The sequence below is a fragment of the Solanum pennellii genome, chromosome 3, assembly GCF_001406875.1.
Source record: "Solanum pennellii chromosome 3, SPENNV200".
Lineage (NCBI taxonomy): Eukaryota > Viridiplantae > Streptophyta > Magnoliopsida > Solanales > Solanaceae > Solanum > Solanum pennellii.
The window spans coordinates 62858473-62877935 of record NC_028639.1 but is presented as its reverse complement, the minus strand read 5'-3'; the positions used below and the strand labels follow the sequence as shown (position 1 = coordinate 62877935).

The 19463-nt window shown below is 32.2% G+C and overlaps 1 long non-coding RNA gene across 1 annotated transcript; it reads left to right on the top strand.

The window, feature by feature from the left end:
* The first annotated feature begins 3317 nt into the window (after window positions 1–3317).
* Window positions 3318–10914, top strand: LOC107012702. The gene is made up of 3 exons (XR_001456077.2): window positions 3318–3507; window positions 5439–5505; window positions 10643–10914. It is a non-coding gene; the product is annotated as an uncharacterized LOC107012702 (long non-coding RNA).
* The last annotated feature ends 8549 nt before the right edge of the window (window positions 10915–19463 follow it).

The window sequence follows — 19463 nt, the reverse complement described above, 5'->3', positions numbered from 1 at the left end:
ATGAGCACGTTTATAACTGATATGAATTTGTATATTTGAGAAATTCTCTATAACTTATTGAAATTTTATACAATTCGTTATGTATTTTAAATGAATAAAATTGCATAATTGAGAAATTTGCAATTAGTTATACAAGTTTGTATATGCTAAGGCTTGTATTATTCATTATACAAATTTTATACAAGTCGTTATGTGTATACAAAAATTTATGTTTCTACATATTTTATACAAATCATCATGAAATTTAAGTCAATAAATTTGTATAAATAAGAACATTTATACAAATGAGCATGCTTATAACTTATATAAGTTTGTATATTTGAGAAATTCTTTATAACTTATATAAATTTTATACAAATATATGTATTTTAAATGTATAAAATTGCATAATAAAGAAATTTGCAATTAGTTAGATCAGTTTGTATATGATAAGGCTTGTATTATACATCATACAAATTTTATACAAGTGGTTACGTATTTTAAGTCAAGAAATGTGTGTTATTGAGTAATTTGCGACTAGTTATAGCAGTTTGTATATGATAATGTGTGTATTATACATTATACAAATTTTATACAATTCGTTATGTTTATACAAACGTTATGAAATTCAAGTCAATAAATTTATATAATTGAGATATTTGCAATTAGTTATAACAATTTGTATATGCTAAGACGTAAACTATACATCATACAAATTTTATACAAGTATTTTTAGTCAACATATGTGTATATTGAGTAAGTTTCTACTAGTTATAGCAGTTTGTATAATTTATGGTGTGAACTCTCTCTGTATAAATTTTATACAATTTGTTATTTATTTTAAATAAGAAAATATGTATAATTGACTAATTTTCATTAACTTATAAAACAACTTTGGATAAAACATGGAATAGAAAAATATTTTCTTACAATATAACGGAACACGGTCAAAAAATTTCCAATAATTCTAAACGTATTCAGATGAAACAAAAAAGTTGAGGACATGAACTAAATATTAATGGATTGTGATTAATCCTAAACGATTTCTGATAGGCTTTTGTGGAACTTCACTGTCAGTAATTGCATCAAGTTGAATCTTTCTGTTCGCATAATCCCACAATAGTGCAGCAAATCTGATGCTCATTGTCTCTATATCAAAAGGATCTGTCAGAATACCGTTACCGTAGCTCAAATACTCCGCACAAGACGATACAAAAAAATCACAATCCCTATGTACAAACAGTAAAATATCTTATTAGGTGTTCTCTAATGTTGTATAAATAAAAAAACTTACAAAAAAGTTGTTGAGGTTTGTCCTTTGCATACTTAATATCAAATGAATCCAAATCAGAGTGGGATTTGTACTTAGGATGCACAGATACATCTAAGCCTCTTTTTGCATAGAATCCAGACACTTGTACATACTTCTTGACGACCTCCAAGACATATGAATCGTGCAATGCACATCTGATTGAATCATATATCATTATACATTGGCTATTGCTCTCCAGTTTTCGTTGATGACATGCTTGATGGGTGCAACATTAGGTTGCTGATTCTTAACAACATGAGCTTTCAATGGTGATGAAATTGAGCATTGAATGATCGAGAACTGATTTCAAATTTTCAAAATTTGAATTTTATTTGGTTGAGAGATTTGTGGGATTGAGGGGTTTATGGTGGTTGAGAGAATTAAGGAGTCATTTATGAAAAAGTAGTAAAGGTTAGCTTAGTTATATAATTATGTAAAAATTAGGCAAATCACATAGTATAAGAGAGAAATTACTTTATATTCCTACTCTTTCATTAATTACTAAGAATCCCTTTTTTTTACTGTTTTTCGGATACTTTTTTTAGTCATAACCTCTAACTGAATTATAATTTTTAAATTACAAAATGTGAAATCTTCTTCCTGTTCTTCGAAAAAACATTAAAAGTTTGATTCAAACAATTTTGGAACGCAATTTTGTGAAGATTCGAAATGAATATTTTGATCTTGTTAAGGCATTTTGGATCATGGGAAAGTGATGTTAGATACGAGCAATACAGAAGTGATGTGATAGTGATTGGAGAAAATATTTTATTCGTAAATCTTATTTCAATAATTGCAGGTGAACTGGGTATTGATGAATTGAAAAAAAAAACATTGAGATCAGATACATTTTTGAAGGTAATTTATCTCCATTATGTATTCAGAATGACATGGGGGTGAAATTGTACATAGGAATGAAGAAACATGAGGTAGGATTCGGTATGTATTCACAATGCATTGATACATCAGATAAAAGTGATAAAGAGATACAAATTTTTGATGTAATAACCAGGGAAATTGTGGGTGTTGAAGGTGAAAAAAGGGACGCAAACATGTACTTTCTTCCCGAAAGATTCTTGATGTTTGCTTTTTAAAAGTACTTTTCTGCTTCATGTCTAATAATTCTTAAATTAGATACTTTATGAAGTACTTTTAGATTACTATTTTATGATGTGATAAATGAAAAATGTTATGTTTTCAATTCTGGTTACATTTTTTTATTCTTAAGTTTTGATAAAGTTAGTTTGATATACATTGTTGTGTGTTTGATACTTAATTGTTTGTAAATTTTGGATTGGATAGAATAATAGTATCAATAGTTATGATGTGTGCCAAAGTTAAAAAAGACGACATGTAAAAAAGGTATCATTTGAAGCAACGATATATCATATACATAATATCTTTTCTAAATTTTGTATCTACTAATAATAAAGTATCAGATATTCTGCAATTGAAAAAAATGATGTTGAAACTTAATATAAATAATAAGCTTTCATATGAATCATAAAAATGTAAAATTGTACTTGATACATAATTCTAACTATTATAAATCAGTCAAATTGATACTTAATAGAAACAATAAGCTTTAATATGATAGATAAAAATGTAAAATTATACTTGATACATAATTCTAACTACAGATTATAAATCAGTCAAATTGATACTTAATTGAAACAATAAGCCAAATGACACTACAAGAAATTAGGCCTACGGCAACGAATTTTTTAGCAACGCACTGTTACTATAGAGGGTCTATTGCAACAGTTTGAGCCGTTGCCAAAAGTATTGGATATTATTGCTACGACTAAGTAATAAATCAGTTGCCATTGTGTAAAAATCGTTGCAATAGATCTACACATTGCAACGATTATGATAATCGTTGCCATAAAGTTATCTATGACAACACTTAACGCGAATATTTTTCTATTGGAACAGTTATTGAATTCCTCCATAATTTTCCACTCTTATTTTGGTTGAACCCGCCAAAAGCTTTTCATTCTATTTTAAAAAAAATAATTTTGTAAATACAATTTACTTTTCCTCTTTATCAGATATACATACAAAAGAGGCAAACAACGATCCTTTCCCCTCTTTTCGACAAACATAACACAAAAATTGTCACTCTTCTTCTTTTTGACCTAATTTTTAATCCATTTGTGGAGCAGATGAAGTAAAAAACAGAGTAGATTGATAGAAGAAAGAAGATGTGGAGCTTGGTAGGGATATAAATTTTATGGAAAGTTCTTCATGTCTGTCATTTTAGGGCAAACATAATCCCATTTTTTTTCTTCTAATCTAAACCCATTTCCCTGTTCAATCCTCTTGTGAAATCTAATGAAATGGAGGATTGTATGCTTTCTTGTAAAATCTAAGTAAATATAGGTTTTGTTCTTCAACTGTTGGAGATTCTGTTCTTCGATCTTTGAGGTTTTAGTTGAAAAAATTACAAGTTTGAGATTTTGAGGTTTTCTTTTTGAATCTCTTTATTTTGTCTTTAATGTCTGGGTGTGGTTAGCATATTTGATGTATATTTCTGATTTTGGGGTTTTTTTCCATTAAGTTTTAGCTATTGTAGGCTTAATTTTTTGTTGGAGTTATGGTGAAATTGACTTCTCTAGACTATATTTAACTTGACATTGATGTTGTATTTCTTGCCCGTGAGTTATTCAACTGGATTTGAATACCCTTGTATCATTGATTTAACCTCTCACTTGAGTAGGATGTCAAAAATTCACTTTTTTTTATTGTTGAAGATTTATGTTAAAGCAACAAAAAACAAGAGATAGATTAACAATGGAAAAAACTAAAATTTGCTAGTGGTTCGAAAAGTGAATCGTCTCTGCCAATCATCACCATCTAGAGCACTGCATCATCTACTCCGTCAGCACTTCCTGCCTCCGCCCCAGTCCTCCATAGTCGCTTGAGCTATAGCCATGGCTGTAACTTGTAAATGTTCCACATTTTTTTGCATTTCTCAGTTGGATTCTTTCCGATTTATCGATGTATATAAGTTTTTGTGAAGTTCCATGGGTGGACAATTTCTTGGATATCATCATCATACTTTTGATTTTCCCCTTTTCTTCTTTACTGATTTCTTCTAATTGTTGAAGTACCTCTTCTTTTTGCTCCATTAAATTATAGAAGTGCTATTGTTTGACATTATTTTAGGGCTATTTTCTGTTATAATAGCATGTAGCCAGTGTGGTGACTTTTCTATAGTTGATCGTTTGTTGATTTCTTCTTGAAATGGATTTGTATCTGCTCATGAACTATAAAATAATTATTCACCTTGTTATCTTTCTCTTGATTCTCAAATTTGGTACTTCCAATTTGTTCAAACTATGAAAATTCCTCCCCTGTGATGGTAACTCTCAAAATGTATTATGTTGTTTACATCCTTCCACCTCAAATGCATGATTAGCTATACAGTAAGCTAATGAAGTCCCTTCCTTATATATGTGCTCAATGTTAATTGTCGCGTCTTTCATGAGAGCTAGAGAGTCTTCCACAATAACTTTAATATTCAAGGGTATCTCTCATTTTGCTTGTAGTATATTTTTCGGATATCTCTTGTGCTTGTGCATAGATGAGGTTACATTCTTGATCTCTTAGGCAATAAGCATAAGAACTCTTGCCGGGGTTACCTTTACTTGCACCATCTATGTTACACTTGATGTTATTTGCATTTGGGGGCTTCCAATGATCCTCTTATAATCAATCTGTCTTGTAATCCTCTAAGAACTATACCATGTCTTACCAGTTGTTAGGAAATTGTTTCAAACTTGAAAAAAATTTCATTACAAATTGTCATACATTTAGAGTAACCTGATAAACAACTCTGTTATATGTCATGTTTCCCTATGTCCAATGATATTTCTTCTATTCCAAATTCCTCATAGTATTATTGCAGGCATAACCTTCATAATTTGTTGAAGCTTATGACCTATCAGTGTTGTCCACCATGTTTCTAGCACTTGATTTATATTCTGTCCTTCTAAGCTTAAATCTGCAAATTGACAAACATAAACCCGTGATTTCCTTAGTTTTTATGATTGTTATATGCCTGTAGCATTAGTTTAAAGAAAAAACAAATCTAAAATTCACTTTTGAAGATAGTTCTTCCTTGATTTCTTATTAAAAAAATCAGCAAGTCTCAACACCACAAGAAGCTATGCAACCGTTGAATCGTCCATCTTCTAGCAAAAATAATCAAGGTATGTCGTTTATTATTTTTCTTCTTATTCACTTAATTATTTCATCCATCTTCAATTATAGCCTTTCCAATTGAATGTTGAGTTTTCTACTCACTTTTTGTGTACAACATTATCTCGATTAGGACTCTGTTTTGAGTATTTAGGGTAAAGTAGGAAGAGAACCTTGGACTATTCTTTTTCTTTTCCAAATGTTTTGGTTTTGAAAATGTTAGTCTTTGAATCATTGTTCTCTCATTAATTTGTCATCTTCAATTATGAAATTATTGTGGCTCTTATTTGTTAGTGAAATTGTTCGACGGTTGAAAATGGTAAATATTTAGCATTAAAGGGCTGGCCATTTGTTGACATACATGAACTGTTGTTGTAAGTGCTAGTTTGTAGACAATTTGTGTGTGTATCTACACTGATGTTGATTATTATGCGAAGATTAGTAACTTTTGTTAGTTTAAATTAAGGATCATCCTCGCTTGACTGGCACGACCCAAAAATCACGAGTCGTGATGACACCTATGTTCCCAACCAATAGGTAAGCCAACGAACATATTTTAACAAACTTAACTAACTAATTAGTGAAAAGACAACAATTAGCCAAATCTCCAACACTGAGTTCCTTATAAGTACGAATGCGGAAAACTGAAAGAAATACTACCCAAGAATTGGTGTCATAAGTACAAGAGCTTCTAAAATACGATGCAAGTCTGAAACTAAAATGACAAATCTAAAATAAGGGATATCCTATCCGAATACTGAATAACAGAATAAGTAAAAGATAGAGGGAGGTGTGGGCCACGGAACAGCCAAGCAGCTCATCACAACTCCAAGACACTCCAAACTCGGACTCAAACATCTCCTCGATATGTGCTCCTACTCGGAATCGAATCCGCACCACAAAAAGTACAACATGTGTACTATGAGTACGAAACCACGTGTACCCAGTATGTCTCATTGACCGACAACGAAGAAGTAGTGACAGGAGTTTATATAAGAAAAATAAATTCTTAAATTATATAAGTATATATATATTACACTTACTATTTAAGTTTCATCAATAAAGGTAATCAAACATCAAGTACTTTCCAACACCAAACAAAACACATAATCCTCAAGAATGAATGATGTGATGAAATACAATGCAATATGATACCATGTAATGATATGTCTCAGAATACCCAATACTCACTCAACCGTATACATGATACTCCTCGGAAATACATCGAGAGCTCATGACTCATGGGGGACTCGCGAATTCCATATACCGACACGGACGATCTCCACGTGTCTGTGCGGACGATCTCAATGCACTATCATAATATCAAACAATTTCCCCACGGACGGTCTCCACGTGCCCAAATTACAATCTTAACATCTCACCATCCCCAGGACGGACGATCTCCACGTGCCCAACTTATACTCGTTTCAGGTCTATGCATGTGCACAATATTATTTCAATATAAGGGATGATGATGCATCTCAATCAATCAATATCAACATAATACATAACCACCTCAATTATCACAACTATACGGGTGAAATAAAGAAACCACAATCACACAAGGATTTCAAGTCAGTAATATATCAGCTAATGCCTATATGCTTTGGCAATTCTCAAATTACAATCCGCATTCTATAGCAGTAACTTTCCGTTTTATAACACCGGTACTCGTACCAATGCCCGTCACACCATTGATATGAGACCCCCATCTTTCGCCCTTACCCCTTGGTCTATTTTCATTTTTAATCTTTAATTAGGAAAACGTCCTTCAACAAGTCTAAAAAGTCTTAACATACCTTAAATGCCGAACTCGTTTCTTCACCAATCTTCAAGATTTTTCCTTTCCTTTTCGCAAAGCTTCGGAACGTTCCTAATCTACCAATTGTGCGATATTCGTAAGTAAGTGAGATTGTAGACCTTCAATTTATTATATGTCTTATCATAGACTCTAAAACCCACTCATATATCTAATAAGCTCCAAATCTTGATATAGTTTATATGCCAAAATTATCATATTTGCTAAATTTCAAGCCAAGAATTTAACTGTAATCTCTCCAAATACCTTAAAAATTCAATGTTAACTTATATAATATACACCTAATAATTAATTACCTATCTCAATATATCAAAATTTAATATCTTAATTTGGTAAATAAATAAAATAAGAACTAATTTCCACCATTATAGATCCCTGGAACGTGACCATTCTTTTTCCTCAAACCATTATGCAAATTGTCCACTTTCTTAAATATCATTACCATTGCCAATCATTGGGATATGATTGCCAAATGATTGGCATCCCACTATTTTCCCAACCATCCTAATAACCTTAAAAATTAATAACATTGCTGCCATGCAACTTTTCCAATTTCAAATCTTTTTTTTTTCTGACCTTAAAGAAATTTTTCACTACACTTGGCATGATCTCACTATATACACATTACTACATTAACAGTAACTTTATGTTTTACTAATAACAAGGATGTCATATGCTTCAACTGTAAAAGCAAGATGACAAAATAACAATTTCCTATTACCAAAATTTACAACAGCTATGCTACTAATTTTCACAAGGATCAACGGTCCAAATCCCAAAGCAAAAGAAAATTTACCTAAGCCAACTATTTGAGTTGCAGAAGAAAAATCAAAACGGAGTAATTAAATTTCTATTGTGATTTACTTTATTCCACTAAGCAAGGAGTTGAATTTTTTTTATTATCTAAAATTAGTATAAAATCCCAATGCTCTGACAAAAAAAAAAAAGATTACATAATTCTCACTTCTCTATGACCTCCACTGTACTCATGAAACCAACAATTCAACATTCCCCACCTAATAGTTTGATAACAATACTCATATACGAAACAATTTCATGTGTACCCACATGAATGAAAAACTTATCAAAATTTCTTACCTTTAGTGGTCACCTTTCGTATGACGCCGCCATCAAATTTATATTTACACGCTGATTTCTTGTTTTTTATCTTTTCTAAAGAAGAGTTTATTAACCGTGAAACCCCACTAACCTATTATCTTATTACTTATTTGATAAAAGTTTCATCAATTAGGTACTCGTAGTTACGGAATAGTTAAACTACCCCCTTTAAATTTTTCGGAAAGAGTCAAAATAGTCCTAGTTCTCAAAACGACCTAGCGGGTCATTACATTGACTTGGCAGATCTGAAAGACCATGAATCTCAAACCTGCCTGAAGCGTCAAAAGCCATGTTGGCTACTTAATTTGCAAGCGCATTTCCTTTTCTGTAACTTGTGTGCTTGGTGTGTGTGTGTGTGATTTAAGATGCCTTTGAATATTTTTGTCATGGTCGGCTGTTAGAATTGGCATAGGGAGTAATTTTCAATCTGCCTACTTACGAAATATTAGATGAGCATCATCACACAATGTTATCTTGAATTGGTTCTATGGATGATATTGGTTCTTCATCTCGGTAAAGGCCTATTCTGGACTAGTCATTTGTTGGTTTTGGTCAACCTTGATAACTTCCATGGCTTGAATTTAACTAGTTATGGTGAATTGGAAGGGTTTGAATAAAGTCTTAACGTTCTGTCCCTTCACATTTTGTTTTTAAAATTCCTTCTGTTGATTTTTTTTTGAGATATTATGGTATACGTTGGTACACTGCTAATGTTGCTATTTGAGTGTCATGTTTATTTTATTATATATTCCCCTTGAATGTGTTTTTTTAATGTAAAGATTCTGTCTTTCACATTTTTTGTTTGGTTTCACTGTCTCTTGTTATTTTCTCTATCAGTAAACTGCTTTTTCGAATGTGTTTTTAAGATGATTTGTTCATTTGATGAAGTTGAGTCATAAGACATGAATGTCTTTTATATATTCTCCTCCTCTGTTTCCCTCGTATCCAAAAAAAAACTTTATACCCTGTTAATACACAAGTGACAAATGATTTCTTTTCGTCTGGAGAATACAAGTTGAAAGTGCTTATCTTGTGACTGTAACAAAAACTGATGTGAGGCCCTTTAAATTATAAACTCAATAAGTAATGGTCCATCCCTCTACTCCTATCCGCTTAAATATCAAGGCAAAACATTAAGTGCACCTTGAAAGTGTATACATGTACTAGGATTAATCTCACAGGTAATAGCTAGAGTCCCCTCATATCAACTTCTTGAATATTTTCCTATAGCATAAGTTCGAACATGGTACCCACCATCAATTGTTCCAATGCTTCAACATTCATTCACATAATTATATCAAACATTGGTAACTTATAAAAAATTCCTCCCTATATCCTCCAAAAGTAGAAGCAGAATGTCTTCTCTAGTTGAACAATGTACAAAGTTATACTAAAAATCCCTCAGAACATAGGACTATCATGGATGAAAAAATAGAATACGATAAAACTCCAGATTGAAAAGAAAACTAGAACATATTACCGCAACGTCCTACTTCACAACTTTGACTAAAGCAGCACAATACCAACAGGAATGACCACATCCATGTCTAAACGAGAATGAAGTTTCTGAGATGATTTGTTCAAAGCCTGGTATTTTTTAAAATGTTTTTTTGAGACGCTGTGTTCCTTCATTTGATTGAAGTTTAATTTTTCACAAGGAACCAAACTCATCTTCTTCATCCCCATTTGGAAACAATATAACTCAAGTTGTTCTTTTCATTATAGTTATATTGGTTGTCCTATTTTTCATAGTTGGTCTGCTCCATTTGCTAGTTAGATTTCTTATCAATCACCTTTCTTCTTCAGATTCTTTGTAAGAATAGTTACAATAGTTATTCCATTTACATGATTCTGGTTTAAATCAAGCATTTATTGATGTGTTACTTGTCTTTTTTTACAAAGAGATTGTTGGTCCTAAAAATTCCTTTGGTTGTGCTGTTTGTTTGTGTGAATTCTCTGATAAGGATAAATGGAGATTGCTCCTTACTTGTATCCAGGCTTTCAGTATCAACTGTATTGATACTTGAAAAAGCTTACCTTCCATTCCATTAGTTTTTTTTTTTTATGCATAGTTGATTGAGCAAATGAAATATTTAATTATTTCACTTACATAGATGTGGAGTAGATCGAGAAAAAAATTAATTGCGTAAACTTGAACTATCTTTCTTCAACATTTTCTCTCAATAATCTTTTTTTTTGGACTTTTACAGTTGGAGAAGATAACCAAGGGGATGATGAAAGAAGTGATGAAGACCTTGCTTGATCTAATTGATTGAAAGATGTAGAAATCGATTGTTTTATCTCGACTATTTTGCTTCTTGACACTTTGAAAGTTTTGTTAAGCTACAATATTTTGTTTTAATTTCTACTAGTATGGAACTTGTGCAAACTATTAAAAACATGTGTTTTGGTATATATATTTTACATTTACGGATAGTGTGATGACTACGATATTTTGAAATATATATGTGAATCGGCTATATATAATTAGTCGCTTTCTTACGTGATTTGATTTAGAGATTTCTTTTATTAATTGTTGTTGATATTTATATATATAATGCTGAAGAAACCTGAACTATTGCCACATATTAGGAAAAACTTTTGATTTATATAGATGGGTGCAATAGAAATAAAAATGTTGCAATATCAATTAAAATTGTTGCCATAATTTCAAAGTGTTTCCCTAAGAACAATCTATTGCAACATACTCTATTGCAACGGTTACTAACAGTTACCACTACTCCTGATGCAACAGTTGTAAACCGTTACAACTGTTGAATATTATAGTGCCTATAGATGGAGGGAAAACCGTTGCAATAGAGGTTCCTATAGCAACGCTTTCAGGAACCGTGACATTAACTGTTGCAATAGAGCTATGGTAACACGAGCAGATGAGACGGTTGCAAAATCGTTGTTGTAGCTCTCTGACAACAGTTTTAGGTCCTATTGCAACACATATGAAACTGTTGTTGTAGACCAAAATTCTAGTAGTGTGATGAAACATTATGTTGTGTACCTTGAAAGGTAAATAAGTAATTCTGAAAGATTCAATGGTTCCATTACCAGATAAGAAATTGCCTTGCCATCTCGATACAAAAGAATGCTTAGACGATCGCGAAAAGAAAGAAAAAGAACTCAAAAAATAAGCCAACTACGAGCAGAAACCGTTGTGGACGTCATAGACATGAAAGTCGCAACACGCGATCTTATACTTTCTCACCCAAAGAAAAGTGATACATTCTTTTAGAAAAATACATTCAACTTTCAATATAGTGAAGTGTTACTGTTAAATATTAAAAAATAGAAATTTATTCAACTTTGTATATATTTCTGCTGGAAAATAATNTATTATTTTAATAATAATGTATATGAACACATCATGATTGTGAATGACGTATTTATTGTAACTTTATGTTAAGTATCACATATAAAAGGAAAGATAAATAATATATTTGATACATTAATTTATGTAATTGGTACATGTTGAAATATACACTGTAGTGGTTAGATATAAAGTATATCTTTAACTTAATAAACAACCTTTTGAATGATAAAATTGTGTGATACTTAAATTTATAAAACTTATTTATGTCAGATAATTTCTAAAAGTATCTTATTTTGTATTATATACCACAAGCACTATAATTATAACCAAAAGATAAAGAAAAATATACATACTGAGATCAAAATTAAAATACATTAAAATTTAAATTCAAAATAACAAAATTTTTAGAAAAATAACCATTTATTCAGAAACCAACCTCCTAAGATTGTTAATCCTAGATCATTTTCTTAGAATGCAACAATTCTATTCTTTTTTGGGGGTTTTTCCACATTCGCTTTAAAAGATGAAGTTTCATCCTTCTTCGATTTCGTCTTCTAAATACTATCATTCTTCCTTGTTTCCTACAAGCTTTTGGATCTATTTTCAGTCCAATCATCATCGTCGGAATCATAATGAGTTGATTAGATCTATTTTCATGAAAGTTTTCTCATTAAAACAAAATACAGAAGGTACCATACTAAAAAGATGGAGCAGAATTCACATGTATAAGAATATTGTAAATTAAACACATAATTTTTTTAGTAAAAAAAATGAAATCTGAAGAACTGAAAATAAAAAATTGATGAGGAAATAGTTCTACCTCTTTAGATTGATGAACTTGAGAGAGAATATATTTGAAATTAAAAAATTGAATGATTGATGTAACTGTTGATATATTAGAGTAATTTTAGGCGTAAAAATAGGAACAAAAATATTGGATTAAAAGGAATGTAAATGATGTATCTGGAAAATGTGAAAAAAAAAAAGGAAAAGATGGATTTTTGAAATATTTTAAATGATAGTGAATTTTAAAAATTACGGAAACAAAGATTGTTAGATAATTTTTCCAAAATATAATATAAATCTAGAATTGTTGAATTATAAAAATATTTAAAAAGCAAATATATGAAAGTAAAAATAACTATGATTAGGACTTTGCTTCCAATTCAAGCTAAAACTTGGGCAAAATGAAGATCCGATTTAGTGGTACAACTATCGTTTTGTTAGCCTTTTGGTTTTTCTTTTATCTTATTGTGTGTGTATTTGTATACAACATAATTTTGACTATTGTTATCAATGTCAAAACTTTGTTCACCACATTTACTTTTGCTCCTCTTTGAGGACACATTTTATCTTACAAATTTTACGTTATCTTTTAAAATTTTTTACTTAATCATATCTGGTGCATGGGTAATTTTAATTTTTGGGATCCCAACATCGGGTGAGATGGATCCTACTCTGATAGCATGTGAATTTAGGTCTTAGTTCTAACTCACACCACAAAAGCTAGCTCAAAGGAGGAAAATTGCCCAAGCCTTATAAGGAGTCACCCATCTCATTAACCACAGAACTTTTGTCATTCTTTAACATAAATAAGAATTTGTTTTTTAAATATACATTTATTATTAATTGGCATATTAAATATGTGCAAAGCACATATACTAAACTAGTATAATTAAATATGTTAAAATGATAGCAGAGAAAATAAAAGGTCTGAGGCTCAAATTTCACTATCATCCAAAAAGAAAAAAGTATTCCACGAGTTTGACCAATGATAATAGCTAAGCCAGACACTAAAAGGGAGTTATGGCTAATTAAAAATAGGAAAAAGAATAGATATATCCTTGAACTATCATAAATGAAATACATATATCATAGACGACGGGACACATAGCATCATCTCAATGACCTAAACAAATTTTTTAATTTATACTGGAAAATTATAACCCACCCAATGTTTGGACGACAGGTGACCAATGTCTCAAAAGTATAATAGAGGTATAGAACTATTTATGATAGTTTGGAGGTATATTTATCTTTTTTCCTATTAAAACTATGTTATTTCTAACAATTTAAACTTTTGAATAAGATGATGGTTTAAACAATTTGAAATTGAAAATTTCGTATGTATATCATTTCTCCTGCTTAGTGGATTTTCTTTTAAATATGTATGAACAAAGTATATTGGTCGAGTAGAGTAACTAGTCATGAATGTTTAATCTCCTCACTTTCTATACATAGTTGATGTATTTTTGTTGTAGTAGGAGAAGAAATTAAAATGGGGTTAATGCAAATGGTTCCATTGTTGATGAAAGAAGAGATTAAGGAAGAGTATGAGCCAAAAGTGGTTTCATTTGGGCCTTACCACCACGGAAAGGAGAAGCTCAAGTTGGTTGAGGATTTCAAGCCCATCGCAGTTCAAATGTTCATCGGAGACGAAAGAAATGAATTTGATTTCATGGCTACGATTTTAGGTAGCTAGAAGTTGTTACCTAGAAGAATTCACATGTAGGTATAAACAGATATACAATTTGCTCAAATGATGCTTAGAGATGCATGTCTCATTTTAAATTATTTCGGACCAATTAATCATCATCTTGCTATTGTTGTTTATAGAAGCATTAGACATGACATGTATTTGCTTGAAAATCAAATACCTTTTCGGATTATCGAGATGTTGGTTGCTTAAAGATATAATACTCCTAGAGAAGAATATAGAAAAGTTATCCTTTAAAATGTTCTTTTTGACAGGAATGGAATAATTGAAGAAGCTGCTAATGAAACCAATAAGCTGGGGCAGAGTACCCTTCACCTTATTGAAATTTTTTGAAGAGTAATTGTGACAGGTAATTTTGATAAAAAAAAATATATGATAGTTGCTTTTGCAATATCGACACCTTGCTATCGTGCTGCAGATGTGAAGATGATCATGCTGCTAGTAATCGTAAGGAAAGCAGCAGGTTTTACTTGTTACGTTTAGTAACGGATCTTAAATCAAAGGGCATTCCTTTCAGCGCTAGCCAGATGCAATCTCTCAAGGGTAAATTTGGTCTGTCTGCAGAGCTGCAGCTCCCGTGTTTTTGTATGTTGATATGGACGTACACCAGAGCATTTCTCAAAAACGTGATGGCATAGAGTTTGAATTATATGTCGATCATTCTGTTGTTGTTGTATATGTGACTGTGATGAAACAATTTGCTGCGAGACAAGGGTATTATAATCAACCAATTAGAGAGTGACGAATTGTTGAATCCATCCCATTTTTTAGTCAACTTTAGCTATTCAATTGGTACAAGCAATTGTTAAAAAGGAATAGTAATTGGAGTTGAAAATAAATGATTTGGTGGTTGGCAAATTGGTAAGATTTCCAACCATTCTTCACTTTGCTATATTTACATATGTCATTAGTGACATAGGCATGTTTTTATCCTTCTAAAAATAGAGCATTCTTGCTCATTTTTAGTATACACCAAGTTAGAGAGAAAAACCATTTTGAGAACAAAGTGAGGTATTCCATAGACTATACAAGAAAATAGTATGTGAAGAAAAATAGAGTGTGAGCGATATTTTAGTAAGACGGAAACCAAAAGAGTGTTCTTCCTTTTGAGTGTGTAGTAGTCATTTTTAGTATTGTATTCGTGACTACACAGTGTAAAATTCCTTACTATAGTAATATCAATTGCTCCTCTTGGCCCGTGGTTTTTTCCCTTATTCAGAAGGGTTTCTACGTAAAATTCTTGGTGTTGTTATTTTCCCATTTTATTTTTATTACTTTTACCATATATATTTTTCTGCTTGTCCGCATTTTCACAACAAACTGGTATCAGAGCCAAGGTTTTATCTGAGTATGCTCTGTGGTTGCAGCACAGTCTGAACTTCCACATCACAAAAGATTTACTTTGATTTGCGATAACTATATTTTTCGAGGAAAACAATGGAAGCCAACACAAGTAGAATGATTACTTTGAATGGTGTTAATTATGTCATTTGGAAGGGAAAAATGGAAGATCTGCTTTATGTTAAGAATTTTTACAAACTAGTATTTACCATTGTAAAGCCTGATAATAAAACAGATGAAGAGTGGAATCTGTTGCATAGACAGGTTTGTGGATTCATTAGGCAATGGGTCGACGATAATGTGTTGAACTATATTTTTGGGGAAACACATGCTCGAACCCTATTTGAGCATCTTGAAAGTTTGTATGCTCGAAAGACTGGCAACAACAAAATGTTCTTAATAAAGCAGATGTTGAGTTTGAAGTATCATGATGGTTGTCCGTGACAGACAATCTGAATAATTTTTAGGGGATTATGTGAACCAATTATCTGCTATGGGCATCAAATTTGATGAAGAAATTCAAGGCTTGCTTCTACTTGGTTCCCTACCAGATTCTTGGGAAACATTTAGAACGTCATTGTCAAATTCTGCTTCGGATGGTGTGATCTCTATGGATTCCACCAAGAGTAGTTTCTTGAACGAAGAGATGAGAAGAAAAACTCAAGGTTCCTCTTCGTCGGATGTCCTGATAACTGGCCCCAGGGGGAGAAATAAAACTCGTGATTCTCATCATAGAGAACAAAATAGGAGCAAATCCAAAGGCAGACTTAAGAATATTGAGTGCTATCATTGTGGCATGAAAGGGCACACAAAGAAGTTCTGCAGGAAGTTGAAGAGGGAGAACAAAAACAAAGACGAAACTAAAGAAGATGANAAACTAAAGAAGATGGCAATGAAAATTGCCTAGCCACCGTCACCACCGAAAATCTTGTTACCGTTCTTGATGCAAACATGATAAATATTGCTTGTGATGAGTCAAGCTGGGTTGTGGACACTGGTGCCGCATCTCATGTGACATCAATGAAGGATTTTTTCTCTTCCTACACTCCTGGTGATTCTGGAACCTTGAGTATGGGTAATGAGAATGTTTCTAGGGTGGTAGGTATTGATACAATTTGTTTGGAAACTAGTGTTGGAACTAAACTAGTTTTGAACAATGTGAAACATGCTCCTGATGTTCGTCTGCACCTAATTTCTGTTGGTGTTTTAGATGATGAAGGATATGTTAGTACCAACGGTGATGGAAAATGGAAGCTCATTAAGGGTTCCTTGGTTGTGGCTCGTGGTAACAAACGTCGTGGTCTATACTGGACTACGGCCTCTGCTTGTGTTGATATGGTGAATGCGGTTGAGAGCGATAGCTCTTCAACATTATGGCACAAGAGGCTTAGCCACATTAGCGAGAAAGGACTTAATATTCTAGCCAAGAAGAAATTATTGTCAAATTTCCAAAGTGCTAAATTAGAAAAATGTGAGCACTGCTTGGCTGGTAAACAAAATAGAGTTTCCTTTAAGTCCTACCCTCCTTCGAGAAAGACAGAGTTGCTTGAGTTAGTGCACTCTGATTTATGTGGTCCAATGAAGACAAAGACATTGGGTGGTGCACTTTACTTTGTCACTTTCATTGATGATTGCTCGAGAAAACTTTGGGTCTATGTCTTGAAGACTAAAGACCAAGTGTTAGGTGTCTTTAAGCAGTTTCAGGCTTCAGTTGAAAGAGAAACTGGAAAGAAATTGAAATGTATTCGTACTGATAATGGTGGTGAATATTGTGGACCATTTGACGAATACTGCAAGCATCAAGGTATTAAACACCAGAAGACTCCTCCCAAGACTCCTCAGCTTAATGGTTTGGCTGAGAGGATGAACAGGACCTTGATGGAAAGAGTTAGATGTTTGCTTTCTGAAGCAAAGTTGCCGAACTCATTTTGGGGAGAGGCTTTATTGACCGCTGCACATGTTATTAATCTATCTCCTGCTGTTGCTTTGCAAAGTGATGTACCAAATAGTGTTTGGTATGGAAAGAATGTTTCCTATTACTTATTTTGAAATAGAGGGAGTATATAATATACTGTCTCTACATTTTATAATATATTGTCTATTTCTTTCACATTCTTGCATATATTCTTCATTTTATTTATACAGTTTGCTTACGTCTTCCTAACACTTTAACACACATCAAGTGAACGAACAACCATCGGAGTACTTAATGGATGCGCTTCATCCATACAGAATCTTTTCAACACTTTTCTGTGTAGGCAGATTGATGAACAAAAATATCATTTGTCAAATGCTCAATTTGCAAACCAAGACATAATTTTTTCCTTCCCAGATCTTTCATCTCAAATTCATTCTTTAAATGATCAATTGCCTTTTGAAGCTCTATTGGAGTTCCAATAAGATTTATGTCATCAACATAAATAGCAAGTACAATAAATTCCGATATTGTTTGCTTTATAAAGACACATGGACAAATTGCATCATTTGAATAATCTTTCTTAATTAAATACTCACTAAGACGGTTATACCACATGCGCCCAGATTACTTCAAACCATATAATGATCTTTGCAATTTAATTGAATACATTTCTCGAGATTTTGAATTCCATGATTTAGGCATCGCAAATCCTTCAGGAATTTTCATGTATATCTCATTATCAAGGGATCCATAAAGGTAGGTTGTAACCACATCCATCAAATGCATTTCAAGTTGCTCATGGACTGTGAAACTAATGAGATAACGCAATGTTATTGCATCCATAACGGGGGAGTATGTCTCTTCATAATCGACGCCATGCCTTTGAGAAAATTCTTGTGCCACAAGGCGTGCTTTATACCTTTGTATTTCATTTTTCTCATTTCTTTTTCGCACAAAAATCCATTTGTAACCAACAGGTTTAATACCATTAGGTGTTTGAACTATAGGTCCAAAAACTTCACGCTTGGCAAGTGAATTCAACTCTGATTGAATTGCTTCTTGCCATTTTGGCCAATCATTTCGTTGTCGACATTCTATAACAGATTGAGGTTCATGATCCTCATTATCTTGCATGATATTTGTTGCAACATTATATGCAAAGACATAATCAATCACTATTTCTGATAGATTCATATTAGTTTCAACATCTCTTAAATTTATTGATAGTTCATTATTTCCTTGAGTTCCAAGTTCATTGATTCTTTCATGAATATCAGACTTATTCAAATTTTGAACTTCCATATGAGATTCTTTCATAGTGTCATTTTGACATTTAATCTTTCTTTTTCTAGGATTTTGATCCTTAGACCCCAATGGTTTACCACACTTTAGGTGTGTTTTTGACTCATTAGCTATGACACTAGTGGATGGTCCTTTAGGGACATCAATTCGAATTGGGACATTCTCTGCAGGAATATGTGATTTAGTAATCCTTTTCAAATCTGTAAATGCGTCTGGCATTTGATTTGCAATTTTCTGCAGATGAATAATCTTTTGTACTTCTTGTTCGCAAGTAGAAGAATATGGATCAAGATGAGACAATGATAAATTTTTTCACAAAATTTCTCATTTTATTTCACTATTCTCTCCCCCTAATTTTGGAAAAACTGTCTCATCAAATCGACAATCTGCAAATCTAGCAGTAAACATGTCTCCAGTCAATGGTTCAAGATAGAGGATAATGGAGGGCGACTCAAACCCAACATATATTCCTAACCTTCTTTGAGAGCCCATCTTAGTGCGGTTAGGTGGTGCCACAAGCACATGTACAACACTTCCAAAAATTCTTAGATGGGATTTATTAGGTTCTTGACCCATAACCAATTACAATGGAGGAACCTTGTGATAACTTGTCGGTCTGAGACGAATAAGTGTTGCAGCATGCAAAAT